Here is a 19,130-nt window from a genome sequence, read left to right as displayed (position 1 = left end):
CAGCAGAAAAAAATTAACGACATCTTGAATTTTGCAGAAAAATGGATAGAGCTAGAAAACATTATTTTGAGTGAGGTAACTAAGACACAGAAAGACAATTATCATATGTACTCACTCATAGGTGGTTTCTAAACATAAAGCAAAGAAAACCAGCCTACAAACCACAATTCCAGAGAACTTAGACAACAATGAGGACACTATAAGAGACTTACATAGATCTAATCTACATGGGAAGTAGAAAAAGACAAGATTTCCTGAGTAAATTGGGAGCATGGAGACTTTGGGGGAGGGTTGAAGAGGGGAGAGGAGAGGCAGAGAGTGGAGCAGAGAAAAATGTAGAGCTCAAGAAAAATCAATAAAAATTGTTTTTCTATTATGATTTCTGAATATTGTATATTTTTTACGTCATTATCTATATTTTTCCATTTTACTGATATGGGAGTTACGTGTATGTTTGCGTTTTATTATTATATAAAAATGCTTCTATGATTCATGTGTCAAATTAAGATTTTAATTTTTATGAAATGATTTGTTTCCTTGTGGGGAAAAAACACAAGAAATGGATATATAGAGAGATACACTCATTCCCACAAAGAAATTCATAGAAACATAAAGTTAGAAACCATAATATATACACACAAAACCTATGAGGCTAAAAAAAATGCCTGGCAAAACATTATTAACTATTACCATTTAATGTTTAATATTTTTCTCATTGTGTTGACTAATATTAAATTAAATTAAAGAAATAATATGCAGGGTAGCTTTGCATTATTTTAAACATTAGTGAAGCAATTCACTGCTTCACCAGATATTTGTATGACACTTTCTAAAGTTCTGTGGAGGTTAAGATAGATTAATGTCCATCACAGCAGTGTCACAAGTAAATGTCTTAGCAACTTTTCTGATGTTGTGATAGGTCTAACACCAGTTATAAATGAATTTGTATTGATTTATGATTTTAGAGCGTTAGAATCCATGATGGCAGGGAGAAAGAAGAGCTGAGGGCTCCTATCTGGGGCCACAGTCACTAGACAGAACATTAGGAATGGCTTTAGAAACCTCAAAGCCCATCTCCAGTGACAAACTTCCCCTAGTGAAGCCACATCCTTTAATATGTCTCGAACAACTCCACAAACTGAGATCAAAATATTCTAATAAATGAAGATCTAAGAGCCATTCTCATATGAGCAACCATAGTGGATTTCAGTACACCATTACATAAAACATTCACTGGAAAATCCTTCAAATTAAAATTAAAATTAATTCAATTAAAACCTAGTTGAAATCAGAAGCTTTACTTTAAAGAAATATTTCTTTATCTATAAGTTCCTCAATTTTTTTCTGGTTTTCATAGTTTTTACGGCTTTAAGATTTTTTTTTTCTTATTTTTTTCCTATGCTCTTTCTTACTCTAGATTAAAAACTCCATGGCATTAGGAATAGTTCAGATTTGCTAACTATTTATTTTCTTCCCCTAAAATCTACATAGCTCACAGATGCTAGTAGGTAAGGAATTGTTTCAAATTATGAGAAAACATTGGATTAGTGGAAGCATAAGAAATGTAAATTCTGAAATCACAATATAATGTGCTTTAGAGATCTAGGAAAATAGGAGCAACAGATAAAATTTGACTGTGTCTACTGATGTGATATATTTATAAAAGAGAATAAGTGATATAAGATATAAATATTTATATTCTGCGATATTTAGGGGCCCCACTGAATCAAACATATTATTTAACTGTGAAAAAAGATCCAAACTGAAAGTAGTTTGTGGAACAATGCCAAAGCATGACTAGCTAATAGCTATTTAGAATGAAAGGCTGATAACCTGACCCAGTCTTCTGAATAGAAAGAAACTAATGGATTCATGCATTTGACAACTATTTTTTAAGTTCCTGCTACTGACCAGATATTTCTCTAGGAATTGGAAGCATATAGAGAGGGAAAAACAGGAGACTTCCATGACTCTGGAGATGGCTTTTACTTTTAGTAAAGTTATAGTCCTGCCAGCGAAAGACCTGATTTTAGGTTTCATCATGATCCTATCATCACAACACTATGGAATGTATAGGGTGTATACTTAGAGTTTCTACTGTTGAGAAGAGATACCATGACTGTTGTAAAGGAAAACATTAATTGGCCTGGCAGCTTACAGTTTCAGAGGTTTAGTCCATTATCACAAGGGCAGATAGCATGGAAGTGTGCAGGCAGACATAGTGCTGGAGAAGGAACAGCAACTTGTTGATGTGTAGGTAGCAGGAAGTCGACTGTGACACTGGGTGTTATTTTGAGAATAAGAGTGGGCAAAGCCCTTTCTTACAGTGACATGCTTCCTCCAACAAGGCCACAATTCCTAATGGTGCCACTCATTATAAAATTTGGGGGGTCAATTATAATTAAATTGCCACACGTAGGGTCACTGAAATACATAGATAAGTTAGTTTAGCCAAGTCAGTGGGTTCTAGGTCCAGTGAAACATTCTGCCACAAAAAACAAGGTAGAGAGAAAACTAGAACACTTGGCATCAGCCTCCAGCCTCTATATGCATATGCACAAAGATACCTATGGATCCTAAGTTCAAGATGCTACCCAGTGTCACAATCTTCTTCCTGTTGTCCACATATCAACATATAACAGCTCCTTCTTCAGCATCTTGTGTGGCTGAATGCCACCATGCTCCCTGCCACTCTAAGGGTACATGCCACCACCCCCCCCACACACACAAAAAAACATGTAGCCTTCCTTCTTTCAAGGAACTTATTTCTCTGAAATAAAAAAAAGGTATAAACAATTTTTATGTCAGTGAGAACATTGTTCACAGAATTATTAGAAAATGTTTGCAATAAAAGTTGGAAATGGGAGGTGACAATACCTCACAGGTAAATGGGGGAAGGTAGTTGGAGGGACCTATAGTAATGAAAACACCAAAAACGTAGATCTTATTATTCTACATGACAAGTAACAGCAAGACAAAGCTAAGTGTGAAAAGTCCAGTTGATTAACATTTTAAAGGTAATTTCTTCTTAGCTAAATAATATACTTAGCAATAAAATAGTTACTATATCATCTTGGAAAAGTATTTCAGATTACCCTTTGCACACTGTACATTAAATTAAACATGTTTTTTAGATTCTCTTTCCTTTGAAAAACAATTATTTTGCAAGCCTGAATAGAAAAATCTAAGTAATAAACTAAGGTCATTGTGTTTGAGTTAATCTTTGTTTACTGTTTAGAGGGTTCTCTGGCAGAGACCTGTAGAAGGTAAAAAGTGCTTGTGCACACTGACAAGCCCTGAAGGAGCCGGGAAAGATAAATTGGCAGGCATCTTTCAAAGGAAAGAGATGTTTAACTTGTCCTTCTTTTGGAATGCTAGGAATGGGTGAGTTTGTATCCCTTGCTGTGCCATGACTCAGGCTCTACACATATCTCCCAGAAATTGTTTTACATATCCTAGACCCTTTTCCCCTAAAACTGTGAGCATTGCTTTTAGGTCACAAAAACTAATCCTTGTGAGAGATGTTATTTGTACTCAGTATCAGCTTAAGTGACTTCTGTGTCATCCCAGCTCAGGATTTATGTTTACCTCAGGCATTCTTCCTAGACCCTCTTATCTTGAGCATTTTTTTAAGTCAACAAGAGCCCATCTTATGCATGAAACCATGTGTACTTTGCAAAGAGCTTCAGTATAAACATATCTTAAGCTTTGCTATACTCGCAGGGCTGAGTTCATTATTATCTGAAAACATTTTTTTCTAAAGTTATACAATGTTTAAATCTAGCAAAAATAAATGAGTTGATGTCAGATTCCAAAAAGTCTCAGCCCAGCGAAAGTTGCCAGTATCAACCTTAACTGATTTACATTCTTTTGTCATCCAGATCGTTTCCCTGCAGAGTATTCCCATAATCTTTCAGTAATGTACACAAAAGAAGTTAAATAATTTAATTTAGTGACTGAGTGTTGTATCATATATTAAGTTGGCAATAGGCATGAGAATATCACCACTGACATCTCTGAAACCACTTTTCCTAACAACTGTTGATACTAATGGAAATAATGTTGACTTTATTGATGAGAATAAAACTGAAAAGAATTTCCATCCTCACCATTAGTAATATTCTGAGAATTTCTCACAAAACATGTCAATTTTACAAGAGAAAATTTCAAGACAGATTTAAAAGTTATATGCAACTACCCATAAAAGAATGTTAGCATCTGTAATTGAATCTAGATAAGACAAATGGGCAAAGCAAATGAGGTACTGATGAAATATTCAGTGGAATGATTACTTAATCGTAGAATTGTTGATCTAAAGATACAAAAATCACTGAGGAGCTACAGCATGTGCTCTGAGCTGAAGCTAAGCAAACTTAGATCGTTTCCCTCCTAGAGTAAGAGAGGAAAGGTATGGCTTAATTCAGTAGAACAAAATGCCATCTTTTCTCCTTGTCTATGATCTATTTTCTCTTTTCCTTATCTTTCAGATGTTTAAGAGAACACTTAAATTATTACAAATGACAAGTATAAATTTATCATCCTCAGTTTTTTGGCATATTTTAAATATACTTTTTGAAACGGTAAATTGTATTAAATCCATTTCAGAAGAAGCAAGAGGTTGGGTTTATTATATTCTTCTTCACAATAATTCCTTCCCAATTTAATTATTCTTTGTATAGAAGTTCTTTTGGTTTTCCTTCAAGCACACTGAGCAAGAGCTCAATTGATTCATGCTCTGAGACTTGTGTATTCTGGGATGCATGTCCCCTCCCCCCAATTGAGAAGTCTTTCTGTACTTCTTATCTTTCCAGTCCTGCATTGGTCATACAGCCTAGAGTTTACAGCCATTTTCACTTGTACATCTCTACCATGGCCTCACTGTTGTTTCAGACAAAAAAAAAATGTGGCTAATAAGAGGATAGAAGCTGCTGGAAATTTGTTGTGTATGTTTTACTATTTTAAAAATGCATTTATTATGTTTCCATGCCCATTTGAATGTAGTGAATTCTCCATTGTGATGGAAAATGGTGGTATAAGTCAACTCTTTGGACTGAAAACATTGACTAAGCCAGAATACCTAATCAATTTTTATTTAAGTTTATTTTTTATTATTTTTCTAGAGCTATACATTTTTCTCTGCTCCTCTCCCTTGCCGTTTCCCCTCCTGCCTTCTTCCATGACCCCTATGCTCACAATTTACTCAAGAGATCTTATCTTTTTCTCCTTTTTATGTAGATCTATGTATGTCTCTCCTAAAGTCCTCTTTGTTGTCTAGGTTGTCTGGGGTTTGTGGACTGTAGGTTGATTTTTCTTTGCTTTATGTCTAGAAGCCACTTATGAATGAGTACATATTATATTTGTTTTTCTGGGTCTGGGTTACCTCAGTCAATGTGGTTTTTTCTAGATCCATTCATTGCCTGCAAATTTCAGTCATTATTATTTACTTCTGTGTAGTACTCCATTGTGTAAATGTACCACATTTTCTTTATCCATTCTTCAGTTGAGGGGCATCTCAGTTGCTTCCAGATTCTGTATATTACAAGTAATTCTGCTATGTATATAGTTGAGCATATATCCTTGGGTATGATTGAGCATCCTTTGGGTATATACCCAACTGCACTATTGTTGCGTCTTGAGGTAGATTGCTTCCGTATTTTAATTAAAGTCAAGTTTAATGAAATAAAATCTATCTTGGCAAGTAAGAGTAGAAGTATGGGTCAAAGTTCAAGGACTCTTAGAAGAAGTTAATTTTAGTCAATGTGTCTTTAACTAGAGTGCATTTAGATGGATGGAAGGGAATGGTTCAATAACCATTGTGAAGTAAAGAATGGGAAACTAGAGAAGCTGTGTCTGGTCTTTCCAGATCCCCAAACAGCTGGCACCACTAAGTCTTATTAAACTTACTCACATAGAATGTTGTGTAGTAATTCCCTTCCTAGAACACAAAGGAGTAAAGGGAGTTTTAAACCTCTACTGCATTAGAGGAGTAAAAAGCTTAATAAAACTGGGCATCGTCAATAATGAATTTGCTTATTTTTATGCTTCAGTTTGTAATTTATGAAGGTATCAATAGGATATTAATAAACTTACACCAAGCCCTGTGACTTGCAGTGGATTTGCATATGTAAAACATAGCCAATACAACAGGAATGGGAAATGAACTTATATTTAAGCAATATTGAAATATTCACTTATTTTAATAGTAAAATTCAGTGATGACAAATCACTATCTCGCAGAGGTATTTAAAGATAGAATGTGTGTACATATATACATACTATATATTGCACACATACACACACACACACACACACAGGCCACAGCTGGCTCTTGTGGATATGTACAGTGGGAACATCAGCTTTGGTCTAAAATTTTTCTAGAGTTATTTGTACAGTTTAACAGTTGTTGGATATATTTACTAACATTCTGTTCTTTGCAATTTATGTTAACTTCCAGTTTATTCACAAATTATAATTATGTTTTTAAAACATTAAGATAGGTTATAGATAGCTAAACCCAAAGTGTATGCAGTGTGCCTTTCTGATGAAAAGATGTAGTGAGAACATTTGAGGTTGGGGCTACTCTCTAAATTTCAGCTTGAATTAAGCCAATAATGCCAACCTCATTGTAGGTCATAGGGCATGATAGGTAAAAAAATAGAGAGATTCCATTTCTATGTAGGACTTCAATACATTCCGTAATTCAGTTAGAACATGATTGCCATGAAAATTTTATCCATAGAACAAACTGTTATCAAATGGTGTGTGCCCCCAAAATAGCTTTTGGTAACATAAGAAAAGTCAAAGCATACATAGAGTTAAAATCATGCCTACATAAATAGTTGAAGAGAAAAACAAAGAAGAAATGCCCATAAACACAGATATGTGTAGAAGGAGCAGTGGGCTACTTCCCACCACCCAGGAGGGCTCCTGGCCCCCGGCTACCTTCACCCAAAATAATTACATGGAAACTGTATTCTTTTAAACACTACTTGCCCCATTAGTTTCAGCCTCTTCTTGGATAACTCTCACATCTTGATTAACCCATTTTTATTAATGAGTGTAGCACCATGAGGTGGTGTCTTACCAAGAAGATTCTTAACTTGCATCCATCTCGGACAGGAGAGCTATGGTGTCTAACTCACTTCCCTTCTTCCCAGCATTCTGTTCAGTCTACTCTGCCTATCTAAATTCTGCCCTATTAGGCCAAGCAGTTTTCTTTATTAATTAACCAATGAAAGCAACAGATAGAGAGAAGACATTCCCACATCAAATATGCACAGGGGGTCAAAGGTTTATCTAGTTGAGAGAAAGCCAAACTCACAAACATTTGTAATCAAGTAGACAACTAGGCTGTAAGTCTCTGTGAGAAATATGTCTTTCCCTCCACATACCAGATGCAATATAATGTAATGTATTGTTCAAATGTTAGTCCTGTGTGTTTGTGTATGATGTGTGTTAGGAACCAGCATGCAAATGGCACAATGTGCTTGTAAAGTTGATAGACAACCTCTTGTGTCTGGTCTTCCAATTTGAGACAGAGTCTATCATTGATTTATGCTATTTACTCTAGGCTAGCTGGCCTGTGAGCTTTTGGGGTTTTTCTAGTTTTAACCTTCCATATTGTGGTAGAAAGGTGGGAGCTACCATCTATATGGTGCTACAACTCTTGCTTTATGTGACTTCTCTGGATCTGAGCTCCAGTACTCATACTGGAGCAGCAGATACTTTACTCAGTGTCTCTCTCATTTTTCTAACCCTGAAGCTGGCTCTTCTTCATTAACCAACTCACCATAATATATAGTTCTCTCATACAGAAATGCACACCGTTGATTGACAATAACCAAATCTAACCTTTGCAACTGCTATACGACAAGGCTTCTAATGCTCATGTGCAGAGCTTAACAATTGAAAATATAGACAATGCTAAAGTACACTAGCCACACATAATACTCATGTCTAACATGGGCTAGTACTAACAAAATAGGAGTGCTGCTAACTTCTTAAACCTGGTTATATTGCTCATTTCTCCTAACAGTGAAGTAGTCATAGTTATGGTCTCTATTTTGTTGTTGTTTAAAGATCTCCTCATCCTATCCATCCTTTCCCTCTCTCTTGCTCCCCTTAAATTATTCAGTTAAGGTTGTGAAAAGAATAAAACACAACTATTCCATAACACAACTATTCCATCACAACTGTGGTAATTGAAGATAAGTAAGAATTAATTATGCAGGAAGACGTTTAAAAATGAGAATATAAATTTTGACCTCAAGCTTTTAGAGAAGGTTTTAGTTTGTTGTATGGAGGGCAGGCCCCTTTTTCCATCCTGCTTGGCTAGTTTACACCCAAAATAACCACACAGAAATTGTATTCATTAAAATGCTGCCTGGCCCATTAACTCTAGCCTCTTACTGGCTAACTCTCACATCTTAATTAACCCATTTCTGGTAATGTGTATCACCACTTGACTGGCTTACCGGCATGAGTCTAACCAGTGTCCATCTTGTTGCTCAGTCTACTCAGTCTATGAGATTGGATGTTTCATCTGGCCTTCATTATATGCCAGAATCCCAAAGAAATAGACTGTAATATTAGTGAAGGAATGGACTTGTCAATGAGAGTGAGAATAAGCAGCCAAAGGAGCAAGTTTCCTCCTTTTATGACCTTTATATAGGCTGCCATCAGAAGGGGTGGTCCAGGTTGAAGCATGACTGCTTAAACAAGAGCCAAACAAGGGCAAAACCAATTAATCTGCTTCATGGAAGGAAGAAAAGCTCATGAGTCTTCAACTAAAGATAAAGACCTACAGTTAGTTGTACATTTTTATATTCTTAACCAGTCTGATTCTGACAGGTTTATTCTCTTTCACCTTCTTTGGATCAACTCTTGAATTTAAAAGCAAATTGTTGTACACTTGTATACTTCCTGAAAATCTATTGTAGAAATTTCAAATGTCTCACCAAGAAGCAAACTTACAATCTCTATTTTATAGTCTTTGTTTTTATAGATCTGGTAGAAAATGGAAATAAAGGCATTGGGCATGGTTATAGTATAGAATATTACATATTTTTAGTATTCTGGGATTAGAATGCAGTCACTGACTGCAGATAAAGTTGTCAGTTTCCCTGCATGAGACTGTGTCTATACCCTTTAGAGTATTTGCTTCAGTCTTGAGTTCACTTTGTTTTGACATCAGTTTGATAAGAAAAAATAGTGAATGTTTCACTTTTAAAATTAAAAAGAGGGAAATTTGAGTAAGTTCTCATCAACACCATACAAATACTCATATCCCTTGATTCTGACAAGAATTTGGTACTTTTTATAATTTACAAGGATAGTGGGTACTAAATCCTATGGAAAAGGCTGGTTGTTAGAAAGAACGATGCTGCAGTCTGCTTGCTGCTGGTGCTTTGCTTTGGAATGTATTTCTTCCTCTGAAATATGGTGACATGTCTCAATCCTATCTTTTCCACAAATAAAAATGTATGTGGGGAAAATGCAGGAATAATTTGAGACTGCTGTTCATTTTAGATCTTGCAAACTGAGATGCTTCTGGTCTGGGTATTTGCTGACCCAGTCATTTTGCTTCAAGTGTATATATGTATTTTTTCCTGTTGGCACTTCACTGAATTTTACTTCTCTCCCTTGAAATCATACACACTGGACTGGCCTGTAAGCAAGGGTGGTGTGTTCAGACAGCTATTCCTCTTTAGTACTTCTGAGTGTTGAAAGACAAAATCCACTCCACGTCAATAAACCTCAATCTTCTGGTCCTGCATAGTCCCCTGAAGGAGCTTCCTTTCAAGATTCATCCTCCCACTTAAGAAAGCAGTTTCACTCAGCACCAGGAGAGCCAGCATCAGGGTGAGTCAGTTTCGGACCCGCGGCAGCAGCTCGGGACAGGGAACTCAAACGTTCCCCATCCCCCCCATACTTCCTGATCTTCCTGCAGGCGCTAGACTCCCTGGACACTCCCTCTCTCTTCCTATCCCACCCAGCTTGCATCCAGAACACCCTCTCCCTTCTGCCTCCCTCCCCTCTTCGGGCACATAACATCACCCAGCTCAGCCTGCTTGGGTGCTGGTGCTGAATCGTGCAGGAGTTCCTTTGTCTCAATAGCCTGCCGGCACCAAGCAAGGTAGGCACTTTGTGTATGAGCTACCCAACTAGCACAGAGATCTGATCTCAGCACCAGGAAAGCCAGCACCAGGGTAAGTCAGTTTTGGACCCGCAGCAGCAGCCCGGGACACGGAACTCAGATGTTCCCCATACCCCCCTCATAATTCTGATCTTCCTACAGGGGCTAGACTCCCTGGATACTCCCTCTCTCTTCCTATCCCACCCAGCTTGCATCCAGAACCCCCTCTCCCTTCTGCTTCCCTCCCCTCTTCGGGCACATAACATCACCCAGCTCAGCCTGCTTGGGCACTGGGGCTGAACCGTGAGGGAAATCCTTTGTCTCAATAGCCTGCCTGCACCAAGAAAGGTAGGCGCTTTGTTTATGAGCCACCCATCCAGCATGGAGATCTGATCTCGGCATCAGGAGAGCCATCACTGGGGAGTGCCATCACTGGGAAGGTACATCAGTGGGCAAGGAGACCTGATCCTGTAAAAGAAGATCCATAGGGGAGCATTTGAAAGAAGAGAAGGGCAGGCGCTGATGCAAGAATTCACCCAATAATCTGAAAAACAACATGAAACCACCAGAACCCAGCAACCTCACAACAGGAGGACATGAACACCTTAATCAAGAAGAAGTAGAAAAAATTGACTTTATGAAAGTGATTGACACCCTTAAACAGCATGTAAAAAATGTCCTTATAGAAATGGATGAGAAGTATAACAGAAAGTTTGAAGAATTGAATAAATCAGTGAATGATACCCTAGGAAACCAAGGAAAAACAATCAAACAGATAATGGAAACAGTTCAAGACTTGAAAACTGAAATGGAGGCAAGGAAGAAAACACAAACAGAGGGCCAACTGGACTTGGAAAATCTAGATAAACGAATAGAGACTACAGAAACAAGCATAACCAACAGAATACAAGAGATAGAAGAATCTCAGATTCTGAAGATACCATAGAGAAAATAAATGCACTGATCAAAGAAAACAGCAAGGCCAACAAACTCTCATCACAAAACATTCAGGAAATCTGGGACACAATAAAAAGACCAAACCTGCCAGGCGATGGTGGCGCACGCCTTTAATCCCAGCACTCAGGAGGCAGAGGTAGGCGGATCTCAGTGAGTTCGAGACCAGCCTGGTCTACTGAGCTAGTTCCAGGACAGGCTCCAAAGCCTCAGTGAAACCCTATCTCGAAAAACCAAAAAAAAAAAAAAAAAAAAAAAAGACCAAACCTAAGAATAATAGGAGAAGAAGAAGGAGAAGAAGTGCAGCTCAATGGTTCAGAAAATATATTTAATAAAATTATAGAAGAAAAGGTTCCCAACGTAAAGAAAGATATACCAATGAAGGTTCAAGAAGCATACAGAATACCGAATAGGCTAGATCAAAAAAAAAAAAATCCCATCACCATATAATAATCAAAACACAAAGCATACAGAATAAAGAAAGAATATTAAGAGCTGCAAAGGAAAAAGGCCAAGTTACTCATAAAGGTAAGGCTATCAGACTTACACCTGACTTCTCTATGGAATTCATGAAAGCCAGAAGGTCCTGGATAGATGTACTGCAGAAACTAAGAGACCATGGATGCAAGCCAGACTACTTTACCCAGCCAAGCTTTCATTCACTACAAAAGGAGAAAACAAAATTTTCCAGGATAAAAACAAATTTAAACAATATGTAGCCACAAATCCAGCCTTAAAGAAAGTAATAGAAGGAAAATCACAAACCAAGGAATCCAAAAACGACCACAATGACTCAGACATCTAGAGACCCTTCACCAGCACAACTCAAAGAAGGAAAGCACACAAACTCTACTACTAAAAAAGTGACCGGAGTTAACAACCACTGCTAATTAATATCACTTAATGTCAATGGACACAACTCACCTATAAAAGGTCACAGGCTAAGAAACTGGATACAAAAACAGGATCCAACGTTCTGCTGTTTACAAGAAACATACCTCAACCACAAAGACAGATGTCTACTCAGAGTAAAGGGCTGGGAAAAGGCTTATCAAGCTAATGGACCTAAGAAACAAGCAGGAGTGGCCATACTAATTTCTAAAAAGCTGACTTTAAACTTAAATCAATCAGAAGAGATGGAGAGGGGCATTTTATACTCATAATGGGAACAATTCATCAGGATGAAGTCTCAATCCTGAATATCTATGCCCCTAATATAAAACCACCCACGTACGTAAATGAAGCATTACTGAAACTCAAGGCAGTCATCAAACCACACACACACTAATAGTAGGAGACTTCAACACCCCTCTCTCACCAATGGACAGGTCAATCAGACAGAAACCTAACAGAGAAATAAGAGAATTAATGGAGGTAATGGATCAAATGGACTTAACAGACATCTATAGAACATTCCACCCAAATAGGAAAGAATATACCTTCTTCTCTGCAGCTCATGGAACCTTCTCGAAAGTTGACCACATATTCGGTAACAAAGCAAACTTACACAGTTACAAAAAAAATTAGTAACCACCTGTGTCTTATCAGATCACCATGGATTAAAGTTAGAATTCAACAACAATGCTATCCACAGAAAGCCTACAAACTCATGGAAACTGAACTGTTAACCTTTGAACCACACCTGGGTCAAGGAAGAAATAAAGAAAGAAATTAAAGTCTTCCTTGAATTCAACGAAAATAAAGAAACAACATATTCAAACTTACGGGACACTATGTAAGCAGTCCTAAGAGGAAAGTTTATAGCACTAAGTGCCCACTTAAAGAAAACAGAAAAAGCGCACGTTGGAGAGTTAACAGCTCACCTGAAAGTTCTAGAAAAAAAAGAAGCAGACTCACCTAGGAGGAGTAGAAGACTGGAAATAAACAAACTGAGGGCTGAAATTAACAAAATAGAAACACAGAAAACAATCCAAAGAATCAATGAAACAAAAAGCTGGTTCCTGGAGAAAATCAAGAAGATTGATAAACCCCTAGCCAAACTAATAAAATGGCAGAGAGAGAATTTGCAAATTAATAAGATCAGAAATGAAAAGGGGGACATAACCACAGACACAGAGGAAATTCAGAGAATCATAAGATCTTATTACAAAGACCTATATGCCACAAAACTGGAAAATGTAAAAGAAATGGACAATTTTTAGATAAATACCATATACCAAAGTTAAACCAGGAACAGGTGAACAATCTAAATAGACCTGTTATTCATGAAGAATGAGAAGCTGTTATCAAAAACCTCCCTATCAAAAAAAGCCCAGGACCAGATGGTTTCACTGCGAAATTCTACCAGAACTTCCAAGAAGACCTAATACCTATACTCCTTAATGTATTTCTCAATATAGAATCAGAAGAGTCATTGCCTATTACCTTCTATGAAGCTACAGTTACTTTGATACCAAAACCACACAGAAACACAACCAAGAATGAGAATTACAGGCCAATCTCACTCATGAACATCGATGCAAAAATCCTCAATAAAATACTGGCAAACCGAATCCAAGAACACATTAGAAAAATTATCCATTATGATCAAGTAGGCTTCATCCCAGAGATGCAGGGCTGGTTCAACATACGCAAATCTATCAATGTAATCCATCATATAAATAAATTGAAAGAAAAAAACCATATGATCGTTTCATTAGATACTGAAAAAGCATTCAACAAAATTCAATATCCCTTTATGATAAAAGTCTTGGAGAGATTAGGGATACAAGGGTCATACCTAAATATAATAAAAGCTATTTACAGCAAGCCGACAGCTAACATCAAATTAAATGGAGAGAAACTTAAAGCCATCCCACTAAAATCAGGAACACAACAAGGCTGTCCACTCTCTCTATACCTCTTCAATATAGTGTTTGAAGTTTTATCAATAGCAAAACACAACATAAGGGGATCAAGGGGATTCGAATTGGAATGGAAGAAGTTAAACTTTCGTTATTTGCAGATGATATGATAGTATACATAAGCGACCCCAAAAACTCTAGCAAAGAACTCCTACAGCTGACAAACACCTTTAGTAATGTGGCAGGATACAAGATCAACTCCAAAAAATCAGTCGCCCTCTTATATACAAAGGATATGGAAGCAGAGAGGGAAATCAGAGAAGCATCACCTTTCACGATAGCCACAAATAGCCTAAAATATCTTGGGGGTAACTCTAACCAAGGAAGTGAAAGATCTATTTGACAAGAACTTTAATGCATTGAAGAAAGAAATTGAAGAGGATACCAAAAAATGGAAGGATCTCCCTTGCTCTTGGATTGGGAGGATCAACATAGTAAAAATGGCAATTCTACCAAAGGCAATTCAATGCAATCCCCATCAAGGTCCCATCAAAATTCTTCAAAGATCTGGAAAAGACAATAATCAACTTTATATGGAAAAACAAAACACCCAGGATAGCCAAAACAATCTTATACAATAAAGGATCTTCTGGAGGCATTACCATCCCTGACTTCAAACTCTATTACAGAGCTACAGTAATGAAAATAGTGTGGTATTGGCATAAAAACAGAGAAGTCAACCAATGGAATCGTATAGAAGACCCGGATTTTAACCCACAAACCTATGAACACCTCATTTTCGATAAAGGAGCTAAAAGTATACAATCAATGGAAGAAAGAAAGCATCTTCAACAAATGGTGCTGGCACGACTGGATGACAACTTGTAGAAGAATGAAAATAGACCCATATCTATCACCATGCACAAGACTCAAATCCAAGTGGATCAAAGACCTCAATATCAACCTGAACACACTGAACCTGATAGAAGAGAAAGTGGGAAGTACCCTACAACATATGGGCACAGGAGATCGCTTCTTATGTATAACCCCAGCAGCACAGACATTAAGGGCAACATTGAATAAATGGGACCTCCTGAAACTGAGAAGCTTCTGTAAAGCAAAGGACACTGTCACTAAGACAAAAAGGCAACCTACTGACTGGGAAAAGATCTTCACCAACCCCGCAACAGACAAAGGTCTGATCTCCAAAATATATAAAGAACTTAAGAAACTAGACCGTAAAAGGCTAATCAACCCAATTATAAAATGGGGCACTGAGGTGAACAGAGAATTCTCAACAGAAGAAATTCAAATGGCCAAAACACACTTAAGGTCATGCTCAACCTGCTTAGCAATCAGGGAAATGCAAATCAAAACAACTTTGAGATATCACCTTACACCTGTCAGAATGGCTAAAATCAAAAACACCAATGATAGTCTTTGCTGGAGAGGTTTTGGAGGAAGGGGTACACTCATCCATTGTTGGTGGGGATGGAAACTTGTGCAATCACTTTGGAAATCAGTGTGGCGGTTTCTTAGGAAATTTGGGATCTACCTACCCCAGGACCCAGCAATACCACTCTTGGGAATATACCCAAGAGATGCCCTATCATATTACAGAACCATTTGTTCAACTATGTTCATAGCAGCATTATTTGTAATAGCCAGAACCTGGAAACAACCTAGACATCCTTCGATGGAAGAATGGATGAAGAAAGTGTGGAATATATACACATTAGAATACTACTCAGCAGTAAAAAACAATGACTTCTCGAATTTGCATGCAAATGGATGGAAATAGAAAACACTATTCTGAGTGAGGTAACACAGACCCAAAAAGATGAACATGGGATGTATTCACTCATAATTGGTTTCTAGCCATAAATAAAGGTCATTGAGTCTATAATTTGTGATCCTAAAGAAGCTAAATGAGAAGGTGATTCCAAAGAAAAACATATAGTTACCCTCCTGGATACGGGAAGTAGACAAGATTGCCGGGCCAAAAATTGGGATCTTGGAGGTGGGGCGGGATAGGGGTAGGGGTACATGGGGAGAGAAAAGTGAGAAGGAGAGGATGGGGGAATCTTGGGGAAACGGGATGATTGGGATAAAGGAAGGGAGGATAGGGGAGCAGGGAAGTACATATCTTAATTAAGGGAGCCATCTTAAGGTTTGCAAGAGACTTGAACCTAGAGGGGCTCCCAGGTGTCCAGGGCGATGTCTCCAGTTAGTTCCTTGGGCAGTTGAGGATAGGGAACCTGAAATGGCCCTATCTTATAGCCATACTGATGAATATCTTGCATATCACCATAGAACCTTCATATGGCGATGGATGGAGATAGAGACAGAGTCCCACATTGGAACACGGGAACAAGTTCCCACGGTCCCAATGAGGAGCAGAAGGAGGGAGAACATGAGCAAGGAAGTCAGGACCGTGAGGGGCGCACCCACCCACTGAGACAGTGGAGCTGATCTATTGGGAGCTCACCAAGACCAGCTGGATTGTGACTGAAAAAGAATGGAATAAAACTGGACTCTCTGAACATGGCGGACAATGAGGGCTGATGAGAAGCCAAGGACAATGGCATTGGGTTTTGCTCCTACTTCATGTTCTGGCTTTGTGGGAGCCTAGCCAGTTTGGATGCTCACCTTCCTAGACCTGGATGGAGGGGGGAGGACCTTGGACTTTCCACAGGGCAGGGAACCCTGACTGCTCTTTGGACTGGAGAGGGAGGTGGAGAGGAGTGGGGTGAGGGAGAGAGGAGGGGGAGGAGGGGGAGGGAAATGGGAGGCTGGGAGGCGGCTGAAATTTTTTTTTTCAATAAAAAAGAAAAAAAAAAAGAAAGCAGTTTCAGTTTCATGGTCCCGCCCACCTTTTGTGTTTCCTAGAAAAGCGCAAAGGAGAAAAACGAGGTTATCTCTCGAGACAACTCTGAATTTGTAATCTATTTCCTGCCGAAAATGACTTCAAAAGTAAATTTGAGTCAATTTCAGGAGGCAAAGAAAAATCTTTCTGTTCCTTCTCAGTCAATATTACTTGTGACTTTCCACCTCTCCTCCTAAGACTTTTCTTTCTTTCTTTTGTCTCTTCAACCCTGCCCCTGGAGGAGCAGAGTCCAATCAATCAAAAGCTATTAGGGAGCAACGTGACAATTACGAACGCCATTAATGTATATGTAACACAGAAGAGCATTTAGTGGGTAGAAATGAGACCAGATAAGGCACTGTTTGGAAGAACACATAGGTATTATTTAGCGAGGAGGTTAGAAATAAAATCTCAAAAGGATTTGTATTTTAAGACAATTTTGAAGCATAGTAAAAAACCTAAAATATTCTTAACTTTTAAAGCTTATTTTATTTACTTCTATTATCAGTGTGTGTGTTATGTGTGTATGTGTGATATGCCTGTTTTTGAGTGCAGGCCTGCATACGACAGCAAGCATGAACGTTAGAAAATAACTTGGGAAGTCAGTCTCCTCCACCCACTGTGGGCACCACAAATTAGAACAACATACTTGCAGTACAAGCATTTTTATCCATTGAACCATCTCACAGCCTCCTAAAGCATGCCACAGTTTATTGTACATCTACTCTGAATACTATCATGTAAATATAATACAAGGGAAAAGAAAGAATACATGAAAAAAGTTGTGGAAAAAGTCTCACAATTAAATCACTTACAATTTATAATTGAAGAATAAAATAGAAAATTTATTTATGTAAATAAAAACATTTAAAAATAGTCTAGAAACAAACTTTCTCAATATTTTATCTTTAAAATCAAATAATTTTATTCATCTGAGTTTCTTATTTAAAGGAAATTCTCAATTGCAGTTTTGATCATATGTGTGTGTGTATGTGTGTGTGTGTGTGTGTGTGTACTGGTAGAGATTACACTTTGATTTGATAGTTGTGATATGCGATGCTCAAACCAAATTGAATGTAAGTCTAAAAATAGCATTAGATATGTGTTACTTTGTTTACCATTCGTGTACAGAATTTGTAAAACGAAATAGTTTACCACTCTGAAGAGATGTAAACATACGAACTAAAGAACACTACTTTCATTGAAAGGATTGTACAGACAAGTGGGTGTAAGCATAACGAATTAGGTCGGTACGGATAAATAACCAGGCTTGCTCAAGAATAACAGTTATACTTTAATGGTTAAAGAGGGGAAACTCACACTATAAGACTGGGAGGTCTGACTTTCAGTCAGTCTGATGGGCACCGTTGATATAGATATGAATAATTTGCATTGGTATGGATTTTAAGGTTAATTTTGTTATATGTTTATGTATTTCTGCTCTTAAGGTATTGTGATTATGTAGTTCATTTAAAAATGTAATGTAAATATAGGTTGTTAATGGATAATCATCGATAATAGTAAAGCTTGTAGTCATGTTAGTTAGATTTTCTAGATATGCATAGATATATTTCAGATAGGCATTCTTCATATCTTTCAAAGGCTACAGAATATGGCATTTAAGTGTTTTAATAATTTACGGCTTTTTATGACAATGAGACACATCTGCTCCTGACAGCACCAATCTACTTCAAGAGGAAGATGGGCATCGAAGAGGCTCCTTATGGAGTTTGATAGCCATTTGGGCAAGAAACTGCTCTTGCCTGGACTGCTGCATAAACTGGATGCAAAGAACCCGCAGAGAGAGGACTGCTGAACTTGCCTAAAGGTGAGATGGTCTTTCGGGGTTCCTGACTCATGAAAGAGTCTACGAGACATTCTGCAGGACACAGCAGATAGTGACTGAACTGTCTTTGGAATTTCCTGCTTCATGAAAATGTCTGCTGGATACTATGGGCCTGAAGGCTGAAGATGGATGCCCCAATGGTACAGAGGAACTTTGGGTGACTGTCCAGGCAGCAAGATGTCTCTGTCATTTCTAGAGTTTTCTTATTTCTTGTTTACTTAGGTAATATTATATCCTTCTGGAGTCTTTGATGGAGTTGAAGAATGGTTAGTTATAGTTTTCCTTAATTATGATAAAAGATAAAATAGATATAAATATTGTAACTGTAATTCTTGCTTGATAACTATTTTGTTATATGTAATCTTACTATGTTAAAGTGAAAGCCATTTTTTGTTTAAACAGAAAAAGGGGAAATGATGGAGGTGGGTCATCTTTCTATCTGTTGTTTCATTGGTTAAGTAATAAAGAAACTGCCTTGGCCCCTTTAATAGGACAGAAAATTAGGTAGGCGGAGTAGACAGACAG

Source organism: Chionomys nivalis, chromosome 9, assembly GCF_950005125.1.
Source record: "Chionomys nivalis chromosome 9, mChiNiv1.1, whole genome shotgun sequence".
In the NCBI taxonomy this organism is placed as follows: domain Eukaryota; kingdom Metazoa; phylum Chordata; class Mammalia; order Rodentia; family Cricetidae; genus Chionomys; species Chionomys nivalis.
The sequence above is the reverse complement of the archived record's forward strand: the minus strand, read 5'-3'. Positions refer to the sequence as shown.